We start from the raw sequence: 19,072 nt of genomic DNA, 5'->3' as shown, positions 1-19,072 counted from the left end.
TGATACAAGACAAGGCACGCTTCTAATTAGCATATTTTCTGATGCACCTAAGAGAATCTTAGTAGTGTAATGCTATGACTCACTTTGTTCTGTATGACAAGATAGTGCATGCTGTTGTTTTGTATGTGGCACCTCATAACTCCCACGTTATTGACTCGTGAATGTACCAGCACGATCCCTCCTTCCAAGACTAGAGAAAGTCTCAATATTATATGTTTATTTGTAACTTATAAAGGTTTCATTTGCAAAATCAATGTCGGTCTGATACCCCCTGTAAAAAAGAAAACACAATATTAATATGAGCATAAAAAATAATATTATAGAAAATGAATAAGACTTTACCAATCAGACTGTGAAGTCTGCTAATTTATCGTCCCAGCGTAGTTTGATTGTTCATGCATTAGTAAGAAGTTGTGTCATGGCTCCACATTGGGTGGAGATAGGTTCAGATCAGGTCAGACTTTTAATATGGTACTTATTCTGATAAAGCAGATCTAAAAATATCATAGCGGGTTGAGTGTTAGTCGGAACAGACAAAACTTCATTTCGATTCATATTTTCTGAGCTTACGTACATTTCAAGCATTTTATCGAAAGTAAATCTTTATATTCTTCCGAAGCCCTTAAAAATCCCTTAAAAATCATGTAAAGTTTCACTGTCATGAATATTGAACTCGTCATAATAAGCCACGCCTTGAGGAGTAACTGAATATAAAATTCATCAATTACCTTAAGTTTCACCGAGCACCTACTAATACCCATTTTCTTGCATAACAGAATGACCAATGTGTGGTACTATTTTGAAAGTGGCAACTTAATACTAGTTGCAGAAAAATAACTATAGGGCGTCGAGTTATTCTCTAGCACAATCTCTCGCAACTCAAATTCGTCTCTTGTCCGTCATTATTGAAAGATTCAAAAAACTATAAATGAAAATGAAGAACAAATGCAAATTTATATCAGAGTAATAAAATGTGAGTTCTTCATGAATACAAGTCCGTTTTAAGTAGACGAAAAATAAATAGTTGGAAGGAAACCGACAAACCGCACCAACCCGATAATTCGAGTCAAACCGAGAAAAAAAATCCGACTATGATTTGATTTGATTTGGTTTGGTGTTGGAAAAAAAATCCGATCATAATTGGTTTAGCTTGGTTTTAACTAAAGAAAGTCAAACCGAAACCAAACCAACCCGACATTACATATATAGAAATTTTAGATATATTTAATATATAAATATACTTATTGTAATGTAATTTATAAATATTTCTTAAAAAATTTCATAATTTTATCTTTTAAGGTATTATTTCAATGTTGGACTTTTTTGAATGCTCCAATAAGTTTTATAGCCATTAATATTAGTAAATTAAATAATGCTAATAATCAATACTAATGCTAACAAAAGACATTCAATTCAATATTACGAACGGAAATGTATTGAATATTTATTTTTTGTTTTGCAATAATTTAGATAAAAATGCATAACCTATTTTTATTTTGCTTTAGCTTTTAGTCATGTAATTAATACTCCCTTATTAGTCTATTTTTAGCATGACTTAGTACTTTTAGATTATGTTTATTTTAATTATGGCTTTTTAATTAGCAATATTTATATTATATAATTTTATTGTCTTTATTGTTGAATATTTTAGGATAATGCCATGACATATCTCATATTTTGTATTATTTTCTTGAAAAATACTTTATATAGTTGTATCTTACTAGGATTAAAGAAATATTTTGAACATACGTTATATATTTTGTTCTACGAAGATTTTACCGGAAAAAAATTTGAAAAACCTGAAAACCTGAGAAAAATCGATATTGAAAAACCCGATTTTTATTGTTTGGTTTGGTCCTTAGATTTAATAATCCGACACAATTGATTTGATTTGATAATTGTAAAATCCGAACCAACCCGGTCTATGTACCTCCTTAGTTGGAAGGATATACTTGAAAGGACATAAAGGCGTTACAGATGCGCTATATATATTTTGGTTCTTCGTTTTTTCCCACATTACTTTGGTTCTTCAAGTTACACTAGTAGTCGTACCCGCGCGATGCGCGGTCAATATTAAAAAAATATTAATTAAATTAAATTATGATCAGGCTTGTTTGATCCTATTAGATCGTATTGCTTTAATAAAATTCAATTGTCATCTTGTTTGTCAATACGATATACCCAATAATGAAATCTCTATTAAATCAAACGTACTTATATAGTCAGTGAATAACTTTTTTATTCTATTTTTCTTTATTATATTAAACAATATTTAGTATTCGCTTTCTTTTTGTAATATATGAGAAGATATATAATTTATTACTATTGATTTTTTTTTGCTTTTTTATTTTAAAATAATTTAAAAACTCCAACTTGAAACTACTCCCACCCAATTTGAATGGGTAGTTTATTTTTATATTTATATTTTCGTTTTTTATATAGTTAATTATAAGATATCTACATTTATTAATTCAAATAGAGTGAATCAATATATATATATATATATATATATATATATATATATATATATATATATATGAATATATGAATATATGTGGTAGTTTTATATTTTTTTCATTATTTTCGTTTTTTATATATATTTAAATTCAAAAAGAATGACCAATAATTAATTATTAACTAAATAATAAATTTAGTAACTAATTATGTCATGTGGCTTTTTTTTTAAGCTGCCACTTGGATTAACGAAAGGGCTTTTTCCTCTCCTTTTAGTAATATATAGATATAGATTTTGTTGTTCTTAATAATATTATCTAAATTTTAGTGAATAAAATCTTTGTTAAACTAACGGGACTTATACAGAATAAAATCTTTGTTAAACTAAAGGGACTTATACAGGCAGCGCATCGAATAACTTTTTTGTTATGTATTTTTCTTTATTATATTTTCAAATATTTAATGCTACTACATTGTTAATAGAAAGTTTCATTAGCATATTACATTATTTAATATTTTTCTCTGAAGTTTTTTTTCTTTCTTTATTTTTGTTTTTTTATTTTCAAATAATTTTAAAACTCCAACTTAAAACTACTCCCCAATTTGAATTGATAATTTATTATTTTTTAATTTCGTTTTTTATTTTAAATCTCACATTTGAAACTACTCCCGATTTGGATGAGTAGTTTTTCTTCTCTTTTTTCGTTTTTTATAGCTTTAATTTTTTTTGCTTTTTAAAAAATAATAATTTAAATGCTCCAACTTGAAAATACTCCCACCCAATTTGAATGGGTAGTTAATTTTTTATATATTTATATTTTCGTTTTTATATTATAGTTAATTATAAGATATCTATATTTATTAATTTAAAGTAACCAATAACTAATTATTAATTAAAAATAACTACCAATTTGAATGGGTAGTTATTTTCTTATATATTTATATTTTCGTTTTTTTATTATAGTTAATTATAAAATATCTATTTTTATTTTAAAATTATTTTAAAACACCGTCCATGATTTGAATGAGTTGTTTTTATTCTATTTTATTTGTTTTTTATAGTTTGTTTTTTTGTTTTTTTATTTTAAAATAATTTTAAAACTCCAACTTTAAACTAATCCCACCCAATTTGAATGAGTAGTTATTTTTACATATATTTATATTTTGATTTTTTTTATTATAGTTAATTATAAGATATCTATATTTATTAATTCAATTAAAGTAACCAATATATATATATATATGGTAGTTTTGTATTTTTTAAATTTTCGTTTTTATATATATTTAAATTCAAAAATAATAACCAATAACTAATTATTAATTAAAAATAACTACCAATTTGAATGGGTAGTTATTTTCTTATATATTTATATTTTCGTTTTTTATTATAGTTAATTATAAGATATCTTTTTTTATTTTAATTATTTTAAAACTCCAACTTGAAACTATTCTCCGATTTGAATGGGTAGTTTTTCTTTTGTTTTTTCCGTTTTTTATAGTTTTTTTTTTTTTTTTGCTTTTTGATTTTAAAATAATTTAAAAATTCAAACTTGAAACTACTCCCACCCAATTTGAATGGGTAATTATTTTTTTATATATTGTTTTTTATTTTTTTTATTATAGTTAATTATTAATATAGATATAGATAAGAAATCTATATTTATTAATTAAATTAAAGTAACCAATTAATATATATATATAACCAATTATATATATATATATATATATATATGGTAGTTTTTTTAATTATTTTCATTTTTATATATATTTAAATTAAAAGGAAAAACCAATAACTGATTATACCATGTGTCATTCTATTGTTCTGCCATTTGGTTTCATGAGGTGCTTTTGTCTTCTGCTTTTAATTATAGATAGATAGAATATATTTAAATTCAAAAATAATAACCAATAACTAATTATTAATTAAAAATAACTACCAATTTGAATGAGTAGTTATTTTCTTATATATTTATATTTTCGTTTTTTATTATAGTTAATTATAAGATATCTTTTTTTATTTTAATTATTTTAAAACTCCAACTTGAAACTATTCTCCGATTTGAATGGGTAGTTTTTCTTCTGTTTTTTTCCGTTTTTTATAGCTTTATTTTTTTTTTGCTTTTTGATTTTAAAATAATTTAAAAATTCCAACTTGAAACTACTCCCACCCAATTTGAATGGGTAGTTATTTTTTTATATATTTGTTTTTTATTTTTTTATTATAGTTAATTATTAATATAGATATAGATAAGAAATCTATATTTATTAATTAAATTAAAGTAACCAATTAATATATATATATATATATATAACAAATTAATATAATATATATATATATATATATATATATATACACATATATATGGTAGTTTTTTTAATTATTTTCATTTTTTAGATATATTTAAATTAAAAAGAAAAACCAATAACTAATTATGACATGTGTCATTCTATTGTTCTGCCATTTAGATATAGATAAGAAATCTATATTTATTAATTAAATTAAAGTAACCAATTAATATATATATAACCAATTATATATATATATATATATATATATATATATATATATATATATATATATATATACATATATATGGTAGTTTTTTTAATTATTTTCATTTTTTAGATATATTTAAATTAAAAAGAAAAATCAATAACTAATTATGTCATGTGTCATTCTATTGTTCTGTCATTTGGCTTCATGAGGTGCTTTTGTCTTCTGCTTTTAATTATAGATAGATAGATTTTGTATTACTAATATTTAAAAATGAGAGTTAAAAGAGGACGAACACTGAAATAATTTGTTGTACAAACAGTTATCAGAATTGTATTGCAAAATGTGGGGTCATTTCGTAGCCTTTTTCCTTTGTGGGCCTATTTAATTGGTTATTGAAAACGTGTAAGTTTCTGTACTCGATATTTCTGTTATTGAACACGTGTAAGTTTCTGTACTCGATATTTCTGTTATTGAACACGTGTAAGTTTCTGTACTCGATATTTCGCTCTTCGTTCAATAGAAGAACACGTGTTAAGAAGTTGCCATTCGTGTCACTAAATAGCTCCCTCCCGTTCGTCCATCAAACAAATGTAGAGATTGGGACTCAAATGTTCCATCCCCATTTTCTTCCTTGTGATTGTAAATTTAGCCGTTTCTCTTTCCTTTTTCTTCTATTTCTCCATTTGGATCTATTTGTTTTTTCTATTTCTTAATTTTTCTTCTCGGAATTTCTCATAACTTCCTAGATTTGATGCTTGCATTTGGAGGTAATTAGTTCTCTTCTTACCTTTTTCATCTTCCTATTTTTCTGCTTCTCTGAAGTCTGATGTACTTGGGTTTCTTCTATATTAGTTATGTTGCCTTTTCGCACTACCGGTAAGTGTTTCATGGGTTTTTTCTTCTTTTAATTTATTATATTACTTATATTTTAGTTTTACGTTCTCTAATTTTCTTCCTTTCATCATTCTCTTCTTTTACCTTTGCCTCTTCCACCATGGACCTGTTGTTGCTTTGCTTCCATTAGCTCTTATTTGGTGTGCTTAATAGTTGGATGTAACAGCGCTTGGGTAGCATACTATACAGATGGAGCTTGAACGGTGGAAGCGCCAGATGATGCTCTATTGTTTAATGGAAATCATTACATGCATATGAATAAAACTAGGTGCTTCGAGAATGGTGAAGGGTCATTTACAGATGCTCAGAATGTTTTTGATTTATTTACATGATGTCTCATATCTATTTTAGTGATAGTTTGATTGATGGTATTGGTTGGAATGTTGTAAAAGGGTACACAGACGATCATAGTAAAAGGGGTCACAGGTGATGTTAAATTAATTTTGGAGAAAGAAATATCAAAGGATTATACTGATCAGTCTATAAAGTGTTTGATAAAATGTCCCTTAAGAAAATTATATTATCCGTTGCATTTTTGTTCTTCTGAACATTCTTATAAGTCTTATTGAAATTCTGTGATGTTGCTTATATTCTACAGTTGATTTACATGGAGATGGAGACTCAATCTTTTGAACTGTAAATGCAAGCATAGTTTAGATCATTGACGGCCTCTTTGAATCTATTTTTTCGCAGCTCTATTGGGTATTCCATTTTTAGGTGGGTAATTCCCAAATTGGGAATAAAGATGGCACTTCAAAGGTCTTGGCTCTAGGATATGTAATATATCCCTTCTCAATTGCACGTACCTTGCACCTTTTGCAATAAAGCTTGAGAGACTCTTTTGTATCTTAAAGGTAATTATCTTCGAAAATTTTTACAAAATTTCTGTTCAAAACTATGTTTTATCACGTATTAAAGCATAACTTTCGGTCTTTTTCATAGATCGTTCTAACATTGCAGGTTACTGCTCAAGTTGATATTGAAATCAAATCAAGGGAATGAGGTAATTTATGCAAGGACTACTCTTTCAGTCCATGATTTTTGGTAGTCATGACCTATTTGTAATGTTGAACTTTGATATCGTCAAAGTTTGCCAGGTCAAAGTTGAGCCAAATTTTATTTGGAGTTTCAAATGTAAAAAAGAAAGAGAGGAAATCTTAATCTGAAATGGTATCTTCCATGTCTCTTTGGGTGTAGTTTATGATGGTATCTTCATATGCTTATGAATGTATATTTACTTTACAGGGCACTGGTTATTTAATAAAAATGTATACTTTAAATACACACTTTTTCCATAGAGCCTCTTATCATTTGAATTACTTCTAATGTGTAATCTGATATTAACCTGTGGCCTTCCAATATTTTGTTCAGACTTTTCACTTTGGCTCAAAAGTAAATTCTCAAGATATTTGTTGACTTTTTTGTCTTTTCTTTATCGTTTATAGCACAGTGACGACCACTACAGGCATGCTTATGTAACAAAATTATATGGGCCGTCTGATGTTAAATAATTATAATAGAGACAACTCTCTCTTTCTCCGGTATGTATAAAGAGATCAGTCACTTGCTATCTTTCATCGCAAGCGGTCTGTGAGTGGTTATAGAGCATGTAATATTTTGTATTCTTTCTATCCTCTTGAGGAGTTACTCTATTGCTTTGTTCCACTGGATCTTTCTGCACTCCTCTCTTTGGTGACTTTGCGAGTCATTTCTTTCTTGTGGTACTCTTGGCTTAGAAATTATTCTTTCTACCGTAATTTATTTATTGTCATAAATACACAAGTTTTTTATGTGATATTTTAACTCTAATCGTGACCGGGCCGAACAAAGAAGATCCGCTGAACTTTTGGGTACTCCTGCAAGAATAAACTAGATGCAAGGCAAAAGTTGAGTTGAAGTACTAGATGTGAGTGATGTCTCTTTCTTCTACCAAATCACCTGGCGAGCAGATGTAGAAAGCGAGTGGAAGAACATTAGCGTATGATATCTCTTGTCATTTTGAAACATGAATGGTTAACTAAAGATTTTGTAAAATCTCATCGCCCTGTGATAAATATTATATGGAGTCATGGAGACAAAAGTGCAACATGCAGTAGCAGTATCCATGTATGATGACCTTGAAACACTAACTAGGAAGTTTCAATAGGGTACATTACTCAAGGCTTTAAATAGTGTGCTCTTTCTCCAAATTCTTTCGGGGCACCTGTACTGGTCAATTGCTAAACGTTACTTCAAAAAGTTCTTGACTCAGCTTTCTTATGGTATTCTTAGTTTCCTCAAACCTTTTATGTTCCCCTCAGCTGTAGTGTCGTTTCCGAGTCAATATGTGTTTCATGCTAAGTTTGAGACCTTAGAGGTGGTTTGGATTGGTTTTAAGCTGGTCAAATTAACTTTAAGCTCTTTTTAGCTTTTTTTGGGGTATTTGGCAAAGCTATAAAGTGCTTAAAACAAGTTAAAAATTGCTTAAAACAAGCCAAAAGTAATAAGTCGGGCAACCCCAATTTATTACCTTTTGGCTTAAAAGCTATTTCTCCTGAAAAGCCACTTTTTTTAGCCAATCCAAATAGGCTCTTATAATTGATGGCATTTGCTTGCTGCTGCTCAGTTTGAGAATATGGTTATTCAGTTTGGTAACTCAAAAGATTTGCTATGGCAATAATTTTTGCCATAGGTATAATGTTTTGCTAGAGATTTTATTTCAGCAAAGGTTGTGATGTTAAGTTTGTATTTATTTGGCCGGCATAAGATGTGTCTGGCAAAGTGAGAGAAGTTTCTTCTCATTACTGTTGGCATTTTTCTGTGCCTTTTTCTAATTCAAGGACGAAGACGGATAACATCTAACCTCTGACTTGAATGGCTGTAAGTTCGGTTGCACTTTTCTTGCATGTACAACCCTATAAATATTTTGAAGTTTCAAAAATTTAAATCAAGAAATAGAAAACCGGTAAAGAAACACCTCAAATACTCATTCCACGTCTACAAGTGTGCTATGATTTGTTTCCTAATGATATGCTACTGTTAATTACATGAGTTTCTCTGAAAGTTTATTAATGAGGTGTCTAACTTCTCTTCCATTTTCTTCATGCAGGGAGTTGAGTGGAACAATTATCTAGCTCTAAGGAATTCGATCTACGTAGACCAATTGTTACTACAACTTTGTAATTTCAAACTCCAGATATTTGAAGTGTATAATGAGACCCTTTACAATGATTAATGAATTCTATTGCTCGCCTACTACCCCCAAAGAGAGGATTCTGCTTCATCTCAACTACTTCGCTATGTAGAAAGATAATTCTTTATCATCTCAGATATTGCTCTATGTTGGGCCCATGTCCCCGTGCACGGCACGAGCATAACCTACTAGTTACTTTGGTTCGGAACTCCCATTCCAAACCTTGTTGGAGTGCCAACAGTTCCTCACGAATAAACTTTTTGGGTTATACGATAAACCTAAAATATAAACTTTTAGAGCTAACTTGAAGGATGGGCTAACAATTCTTAGCCCATTTTCGCAAAAGAGCATAGTAATATAAGGAGGACAAAAAATACAAAATTAGCTGGTAGGCTGAAATTAATTGTATAGAGTAGCCAAAAAGTATATTATATATCAGTTTTAGAGTATGTACTTTGCACGTCTATTTATTTTAATGAGTACATAACTTTAAAAAATAAATAAATATTATCCATCTGTTTCAATTTATATTGTATAGTTTAACTGAATACAATATTTATTCAAGAAAGTAGGGAATGAAGATTTTTGAAATCTGTGATTGTAGACATACAATAATATTTGAGTGAATATAAAAATTTATCATTAGATATAAAATAAAATGTTCATGCTGAATTATTTATAAATTTTAAAAAATATTATATTTTTTTTAATGTACTAAAAAGAAAATAGCATTATTATTTTTGGAATCAATGGAACATTAAATATTGTATTTGAGCTCAATAAATAAAGATATCATGCACCGCAAAAGTTCTCGTATGCCTTGTGATTTCGGAGAACTTTTGTGGGAACACCTTGGTAAATTGCTGCTATTTTATGATGTAATATAAAATAAATAAGTAACACAAAAATATATATTGACTCTTGAAAAAGTTGTCAAATAACACAAATTGAGAAATTAATACATTGGTCCTTTAGAAATTTAGAAATGAAGATGTTGCCCTTTGGCTCATAAAAAAATTGCTAAGTGACAATATAAAATGATCAATATTGAGTTATTAATATTTGGCAACAAATAACTTAATATATGAAAGAAGTATAGGGAGTTGTTGGAAAAAATAAAAAGTAAGAAAAAAAAAATAAAGAGCAACTCAGTTAGACTATACTTCGTTTTCTGCTATTTCATCCTTATTGATTCAAGTTTGCATTTTATCAATTTGATCTTTAATACTATATTGTAATCGAATTCGGTGTATTTTCTAATTTCTTTCAACTTCAATACTCTTCTTATTCAATTAATTGAAAAATAATGTTACTTATGTGATGTGTAAGCACGTGATTTTCGACCTATGAAAGAATTACTCCCAAAATAATTCAAAATAAAATAACTTTCCTTGGTGTGCAATTTTGAGAATTTTTGTGACATTTTTGGATTATTATTTGTATTTGTCTGTGCATGTTTATTTGTTAAATAAATAAAAAATACAAATATATGCCGCATTTTGCATGTAGGATTTAATTCTACAATTTTTAGTAATTAAGTTTGTTTTACAAAAATTAAAAATTACAAAAATAGGCATCTTTTGCATTTTTAGCATTTAATGTCCAAATGTACAATTTTATGCTTAATTATTACTTAATTGTGCGTTAATTGTTATTGGGAGTTAATTTGCGCTTTTATAACTTAATAATAATTTAAGGATTTTTAGAATTTAGTTTTAGAAAAATAAAAGAAGAAAAGAGAGCAAAAATATAAAGAAAATCGGAATTGGGCTCTTCTTCAAATTCAAGCCACAAGCCCAAAGAATACCCAACCTTCCCCATGACCCGGTCCATTTCAAACCGGGTCGACCCGATCCATAACCCAAAGACCCAACACCCCCCTATCTTGCATTTCACAAAACAAAACAAAACAAAAAAACCCAAAACCTAAACTAAACCCATCCGCCACCCCCTCTCTTCTTCTCCAAAAAACCTTCACCCCAAACCCTAGCCAACCATGGCTGCTCACCCTCAAGCTCACTCCAAACAAACCCCGCTGCCATTGCTTCGTCTTTTTCGTCACCAAGCTCAAGCTCAAGCTTCCATGGCAACTTTCTCCCCTGAACGACCCCACTGTCACTGTTTCGTTTTTTTCTTCGTCAAGCTTGAGCTCGACACCCATGGCTGCCGCTGCTTCTGCTACGTCCAAGCAGACCACGCTTCTTCTACGACCAAGCAGACCACGCTTCTGCTTCTGCTTCATCTTTTTCGTCTCCGTCGAACTCGAGCTCGAGCTCCCATGGTTGTTGCGTTGCTGCGTCTCCTGCGTCCAAACACACCCTGATGTTGTTGCCTCGTCGTCTTTGTTGCTGCCTCCAGCTGTCTCGACTGCTTCTGCTTTACCTCACGTGAACCAGTCCGGCAACCCCCCATTAAATCCGGCGACCTTCGCTTTGTCATCGAACACTGCTGCTCGTCGAACACTCCTGCTCCTTCATCGAACACTTTTGCTTCTGCTACGTCGCTGCTGCCATAGCCCGTTCAGCAGCTGCGTGGGGCTGCGACGCTGCTGCTTTGTCAAGCAGTTGGACTTACCATTTTCCGGCGCCTCCAGTTAAAAAACGAGACTCACTATTTCGCTTATTCAAGCTTTGGTCGGGGTTTATCGAAACAGTCCATACACAGTTTGAGTTCGTCGTTGGTCAGTCGTTGTTCGTGTTTCCGATCCGGTTAGTGGATTTGAGTTTCACTTTTGTCCGTATTTTGTTTTTGATATTCTCAAATCTAAAATCGGTAAATGTTTGATTTTTGTTTTGTTCGTGTTCATTGTTTTGTTAATTTTTTCAGTTTGTTCATGTGAAATTGTTAGTTTAATATCGTTAGATTCAAATTGATATTTAATTAATTATTTCTTCAGTTTGTTTCATGTGTTGTTATGTATTTTTTCAGAAATTGTTAATGTTGGTTAAATCATTTGAATCTGTCATGTTTGTTGTTTAAAATAGATTTAATTCATGTTCATCTTTGTTTGAAGTTCGTTTTTAATCCAGTGATTTAATGTGAGTTTATGTTTTAGTTTTTGACTTGTTGATTTAATTTGAATCTATTTGTTTGTTATGATCAACTTCTTATGTTTGTTAAATTTGAAAGTAGGATTATTGTTAAAATTTGTTCAGTCAAAGTAATTCCTGCTTTTTGTTGTTCATGGTATGATTTCAGTTTGCATCATTTCCGTTAATTGTGATTCATGTTGTTTCAGTTTATTTTTGTTGTTGATATTGTTGTCTCTTTGCTCATTCATTTTTTGGTCTAAGTTAACCAGGATTGGTTCCCAATATGGTTAACTTATTCCCGTTGATTTGAAGCTGTATGATTCATCCGTGTTCATGAGATTTGTTGTTGAAATTTGTTTAGAAATTGGTCATATTTGCTGTATTTTGGTTGAGATTGATTAGGTGATTGGTTATAGTTGAGGGGTAGTTTGGTAAATTGCAGTACGTTCAGGGGTAAAATGGTAATTGCAGTAAGGTCGGAGGGGTATTTTTGGAATTAAACATTTGAATAATTGTTTAATATAATGGGGGACAAGACATAAATTAGTGGGGGAATAATGTAATTCTTTATGTTAAGCATGAGGGACAAGATGTAATGGGGTGAGGTTTTGATATAATTGTTTAATATAATGGGAGACAAGACATAATGTAGTGGGGTGGGAATAATGTAACTATTTATGTTAAGCATGGGGGACAAGATGTAATGGGTTGGGGTTGATATAATTGTTTAATATAGTGAGGGACAAGACATAATGTAGTGGGGTGGGAATAATGTAATTATTTATGTTAAGCATAGGGGACAAGGGTTTAAAATAAAGAAAACATTAAGTAGTGGGGACAAAGCATGCAATTGAGGGAATATTTGGGGTTGGGGATTCAAGACTAGAGTCTTGTTATAAATAGAGTCATTTTGATACATTCTAGAGGACTAAGACTTGAGAGAAAAAACTTAGACTGAACTTGAAAGATTTTTTAGGATTATTTTGAGAGAAGAAGACATTCTGAAAATCCTAAGAGAGTGTTGGAGAGTTTAAAAAGAGAAAACAAAAAACAAAGTGGGAAGCGAGTTTAGTTTCGGGTTTAATACACGCGTGGTTTGTTGCTGTTTAGTTTGCTTACAAACTTTTGGGTTTATTCTATTGAGTTGTTCGGTTTTTTCCTCAAAGTTTTCTGGGCCTTGAATCTGATTCGAATTTGTTGTTGTTGGGTTGTTGTTGTTGCTGTGTATTTACATTACTGCTGCTTCTACTGATCTTCATCTTCTTTCCTTGCTTTCCCAAATACCAGGTACACAAACTGATATACTGGTTCATCTTGTAAGCCACTCGAGGCATGAATGCAAAAAATGAGAAAGATTTGAAGTTGTAATTTAATGTAGTCTTTTCTTTCTTTTACTGCCTGTATGTAGAATGTTCTATGCGTTGCCATGTAAACTCTTTAACAACTCACCTTCGAAACATAACTATAATAATTCGAAAGTATGTAAATAAAGTAGGACCTTATCTTCATTTATTTAGAAAACGAAAAATAGAAAATGTAGTCATGCTAAGATTATCCTTTTAAAAATAATGAGACGAGTCTCGCCAAATAAAAAATGCAAATTGCGGGGCCCTCAATAATTGGTCATAATAAATACTTAAAATTTGGGATGGACTGTTTAGTGAATGTCACTGCCTTCCCCAAAGATAATAACGCGTTAGACTCTTTAGGCGCGACTTAATTAAATTACATTCTTAAATTCGGGTGCGCATTTATGTGACCCAAATTCAAATCTCAACGGAGTCGAAATGTGTTAACAACTACGGGTGCATTGATTGTGACGTGGTTCGAGATGCATTTTCACGACGTTGCAATTCTATAAAAATAAATGATAATAATAAAAGCGGTTTAAACTTAATAAAAGCACATAAGTCACAACATGTATTTAAATCAGATATTTAGCCATTATAACAATTTAAGCGACCGTGCTAGAACCACGGGATTCGAGGGTGCCTAACACCTTCCCTCGGGTCAACAGAATTCCTTACTTAGAATTTCTGGTTCGCAGACTTCATTTGGAAAGTCGAAAATTTCCTCGATTTGGGATTCAAGATAAACCGGTGACTTGGGACACCAAAAGTCAAACCTTTCCCAAGTGGCGACTCTGAAATAAATAAATAATCCCATTTTCGAATATTGTCACTTAAATTGGAAAAACTCCCTCGCACATTTATCCTTTGGGGTAGGCGCGCAAAAAGGAGGTGTGACAACTCTGGCGACTCCGCTGGGGATTCAACTCAGAACCTCTGGTTCAGGTTCAAGAATTCGAGCTTAGAATAATTGTTATATTTGGCTTTATTATCTGATCTTTATTACATGTTTTGGCATAACGTGCTAAATGTGGTCTTTTACCGCTTTGATATTATCTGAACTGTATATAAACTGTGCCGAAACCCTTCTCTTCTTACCTCCGGGGAGAAGCTCGCTGGTTGAGACTCCTTATTCTGTTAGTGTCAATACCTGAAATAAGAAAGAGGCCGGACAAGTTACAACGCCGGACGATCTCGCAGGTCCCCGGTACGTAGCCCCCTCCTCGACTCGAGTTGTCCGCTCGGGTACACAGTCTAGAACATATACCTAGGTTATAAACATAGTATAACAAAACCTCATGCCGGATCCCTAGTAGGAACGCTTATTTGCATCATGTTGCATTTGACATAGGGGACTCAACACAGGGGTTGGGTCCGTTTAGGACAGGCAACCTGAAATGAAAAGACCATCCTACTGCATCCCGTTTGTTTGCCGCATTTATTTGCTTCAGTTCTGCATGCTGACCGGTTTCTATTTTTTTTTTTTTTTAAAAAAAAAAATAGCTGCGTAGGGAGATAATTACTTATTTTTGGAAAATAAAACCAATATCCAAGTAGTGTCAAAACCTCGCCGGAATTTTCTAAAAAAAATGAAAAAAAAATGAAAACAAAATTTGTCTTTTAGTTTGATTTATTAAAAAAAACATATAAATAAATTAAAAAAAATTCCTTTTAACCACTTTCAAAATTCAAAAAAAAAGTATTTATTTAAAAGTTAAAAAAAAAAGAAAAATTTAAAATTCAAAAAATATTATTTTTTTGTAGTATCTCTTTTACGAGTTCACACTAATAGTGACTTCCTTAAAAGATTTCCGAAATTTCAAAAAAAAATGAAAAGAAGTTTAAAATTCAAAGAAAAAAAAAATTCCTTAGTCTTCGTCTCTTTTAAAAAAATAAAATAATAAAAAATATATAGAAATCCAGAAAAAAATATTTTTTCTCCTTTTCTTTAAAAAATTGTGTTCAAAAAAGGGGGTCTAGTTTATTTCCCTATTCGTACCGAACTACGCGGGTCTGATTCTCATCGGATGTAAGATACGTAGGCAAACCTCATCGGTTCCGACCCCCATTTTCAAAAATCCAAAAATATTTTTCATTAGTTCCTTCTTTAGAAATTTTTCCTTAGAAAATTCAAAAAAAGAAGAAGTTTTCAAAACTAAAAAAGAGGGTAGTTTCCTTCTTTCTTAAGTATTTCATACGGAAAAAGAAATAAAATAAAAAATAATAATAATAAAATCTAAAAAAAATCAAAATCCAAAATACAGGTTTCCTTTATTTTGAAGTATTTTTCCAAAAAATCAAAAAAAAAATCAAAAAAAAAAAGAGAATCAATATATATATATATATATATATATATATTCGTTCTTTTAAAGACTTTCCTTCTTTTAAAGTCTTTCTTTCGTAAATATCATAGAATTAAAAAATTAAAGTCCAAAAATATTTTCATTTTTCTTTAGAAGTACTTTTGTAAATTTAAAAAAAAAAACTCAAAAATCCAAAATATTTTCTTAAAAGTGCCTCTTTCGAAAATTAAGAGGCGACAGCCAAAACCCAAAGAAAATATTTTCTTTCTTATTTAGAAAAAGAGAGAACAAATGAAAATTCAAACAAAAATATTTTTTTTACTTCTAAAATTCTCAAAGTTCCAATCAAAAGAAAAGGAATTTTTAGAAGTCTTTCTTTCAAAAATAAAAATAGAGTCAAATTCAAAAATCCAAAAAAATATATATCCTTTTCTTCTTTTAAAGCATTTTTTTAGAAAAATCCAAAAAAAAACTTTATTCTTTTAAAGCATTTTTTTAAAAAAAAATTCCAAAAAAAAGAGTTAGTTTACTTACTCTATTCACGATCGAACTACGCCGGTTTGATTCTCACAGGGTATGAGATACGTAGGCAACCCTCATCGGGTCCAACCTCCCCTTTTTCAGAAATAGCCAAAATGTCAGAATTTTAATTTATGAGTCAGGTGATGCCGTTTTGTCAAGAATAGCTGAATGTTCCCGAAAGGGACGCCGGAAGGCTGACTTTGCATAAACAGCCATTTTTGGTCATTTTTTAAAATTTTGACCAAATTGCCCAATGGCCTTAGGATCCTCGTCCCCGAGGCTCTGCGAGGCCATGTTCCCAATGTTGGGTCACCATTCTGAAAAAAAAGAGTCATAAATAAATCAAGTGATGTTGTTTTTGTCAAAAACAGTCAAATGTTCCCGAAAGGGACGGCGGAAGGTTGACTTTGTATAAACGGCCACTTTCGATCATCTTTTAGAGTTTTGATCGATTGACCCCCACAGCGTTAAAATCTTCATCCCCGAAGTGCTGAAAGGCCGTGTTCGAAAATCGGATCTTTCTTTCTAAAATATAGTCAATTCATTTTTGAGTCAAATCATTTTTGCTTAAATCACCTTAAATAAATGTGCAAGATGAATACAATGCAAAATGAACACTTGTTTCTTTATTTTTGCACTTGTTAGTCCCGAACTACGCAAGATCTGATTCATGCGGGGTCATGATACATAGGCAATCTCCATCGGATTCGATCATAGCTATAAAATAAATTGAGTGAAAAAAAATAAACTGAAAGAAAAGGAGAAAGAAAATTGAGTAAAAAAAAGAGAAAAGAAAAATAGTGAAAAAAGAGAGGGAAAAGAGTGACAAAATAAAAAAAATAAAAAAAAAAGAGTGCAAAAAATAAAAGAGCGACAAAAACAAGATCAAGAGTGGTTAAAGAGAGGCAGGAATAAAAGAAAAAAGGTACATAGTGAAGAAGGCTAGTTTAAGACCGGGATGAAACATGCAACCCGTTCAAACACATGGTAGAAGCGTTTAACTGTTTAGGTGCATTGCATCCCAACGTGCGATTTCCTATATGTTAAATGCCTAAAAACTAACAAAGTTGTGTGCGTGAGTAGATTAGCCAGGTTCTGTTCAGGTGATTGGTTTTGTTGGTATGCAGTGATGAACATGCAGCCTTGCACGCGGCCACAACATTATACACAAAACTGAGCTCCACCTCCCAGAAATGCCCATCCTAACCAAGCTCCGTATAGTCCCCAATCAAATGTTCCTCAGTACATTCCTCACCCAAGAGAGTCTTTCAAAAGGAATCAGTTCACCCCTATTGGCGAATCATACTCAGGCTTGTTCCAAAAGCTAGTCAGGCGAAGTCTGTTGCAGCCAGTGGCCCCAAATCGGCCAAACACCGAGTCCCCCCTCCCCGCATTGAGCTGATACTAGATTTGAATACCACTCTGGAGCAATGGGACATGGTACAAAGGACTGTTGGTCATTGGACCCTCAAAATGACAGTTGAAGACTTGATTAAAGCTGAAAGAATCGTTCTTCGGGATGAAAAGGTTCCTAATATGATGAACATTCCCCTGCCTACTCTCACAAACGGGCCAATAGACGGAATGATTTGTGAAGCTGAGGAATTTGATCCGGCACTGAAGGCTATTGCAACCATTGCCGAGACAGAAGAAAAGCCAAAAAACGATTGCCAAGCCTGAAAGTTCCCCATCAGACGGGAGTCTCGGTAGCCAGTTTTGCTATCATTTCTGCATCTGGATTGTCTCAGGGTGTGATCCAGATGTTTTACTTTATTGTCTTACTTTCCGATGTAAACCCTTCTATCTTCAAAAATTTTAAAAAATAAAAAATAAAAAATTCAAAAATCAAATGAAATTGATATTTTATTTTCTCGGAATGTCTCTTTTCTTAAATCTTGTCAATTTTCTCATTCTCTTTTAGTTCTGTTAAATGCAGATTTCAATAATATGACATGCTTGCGAATTTCATGCCCGGATCTTAAAACTCTGTCAGACCTCGAAATAATGAATCAAGAATTGGGTCGCAATGAAGAATAACTTAAGGAAACAAGACAAAGAGTTGGAACAACTGAAGGAAAATTGGTTCCCGAAATTGGAAAGGTCCATACATTACAACAAGAGTACTGCCAAAAAGAGTGCATTGTACTTGGGACACATCGAAGGAAACGTTCTTGAAATAACTATCAATGCAAATGCAGTCAAAAAGTATTATGTTGGATCCTTTATATAATAAAATCTTTTCCGGTTATGATGACGAAGGCTTTCATTCTCGCTACCCAAACACTATCAACCCTTTGCAAACCCATTTGAGCTGGTTACTCTTCTTTGATTACCCTCTTTGGAACCTGAAAGTATTATTTGAAAATAAAATTTAAAAAAGAAATTGAAATGAAAAAGAAAAAAGAAGAAAAGAAGAAGAAGAAAGAATTGGAAAAATAAGAAAATATATATACAAAAAAAAGGAAGAAAAGACAATGAAAATGAAAAAAAAAAGGAAACGGAAGGGAAAAAGAAAGTGAAAAACAAAGCAAATCAGAAAAACAAAAGAAAATCAAAAACAAAATGTTTGCCTGAACTACGTCTGACTTGATTCCGAAAGGATACGTAGGCAACCTCTCCTTGGGGTTCAGTCACACCAAAATAAAATCCAAAGTCCCCCAAAAGTGAAACTGGGGCAGAAGTTATAATGGTTCGGCAATGATTCCGCCCAAAAGGTTCCAAAGTTGTAGTTCAATCCAAATTCTTTTCACCCCAAACCTTGTTCAAGTCCTTCTGATCAATCGACAAAGCAGTTCAAAATGGGAAGATAGAGTTATTTGGACCTAATACAACAAAATAAGAAGAATAAA

At 31.2% G+C, this 19,072-nt stretch overlaps 1 long non-coding RNA gene across 3 annotated transcripts; it reads left to right on the top strand.

The window, feature by feature from the left end:
- Positions 1-5,479: 5,479 nt before the first annotated feature.
- Positions 5,480-9,090, top strand: LOC104240340 (uncharacterized). 3 transcript variants are annotated; one of them, XR_011405567.1, is made up of 4 exons: positions 5,528-5,718; positions 6,539-6,699; positions 6,806-7,015; positions 8,934-9,090. It is a non-coding gene; the product is annotated as an uncharacterized lncRNA (long non-coding RNA). The 3 variants fall into 3 exon arrangements; XR_714399.2 differs by lacking the exon at positions 8,934-9,090 and having other exon boundaries at positions 5,480-5,827; positions 6,806-8,927; XR_714397.2 differs by lacking the exon at positions 8,934-9,090 and having other exon boundaries at positions 5,531-5,718; positions 6,806-8,927.
- Positions 9,091-19,072: the final 9,982 nt, after the last annotated feature.

Source organism: Nicotiana sylvestris, chromosome 2, assembly GCF_000393655.2.
Source record: "Nicotiana sylvestris chromosome 2, ASM39365v2, whole genome shotgun sequence".
In the NCBI taxonomy this organism is placed as follows: Eukaryota; Viridiplantae; Streptophyta; class Magnoliopsida; order Solanales; family Solanaceae; genus Nicotiana; species Nicotiana sylvestris.
The sequence above is the reverse complement of the archived record's forward strand: the minus strand, read 5'-3'. Positions and strand labels throughout refer to the sequence as shown.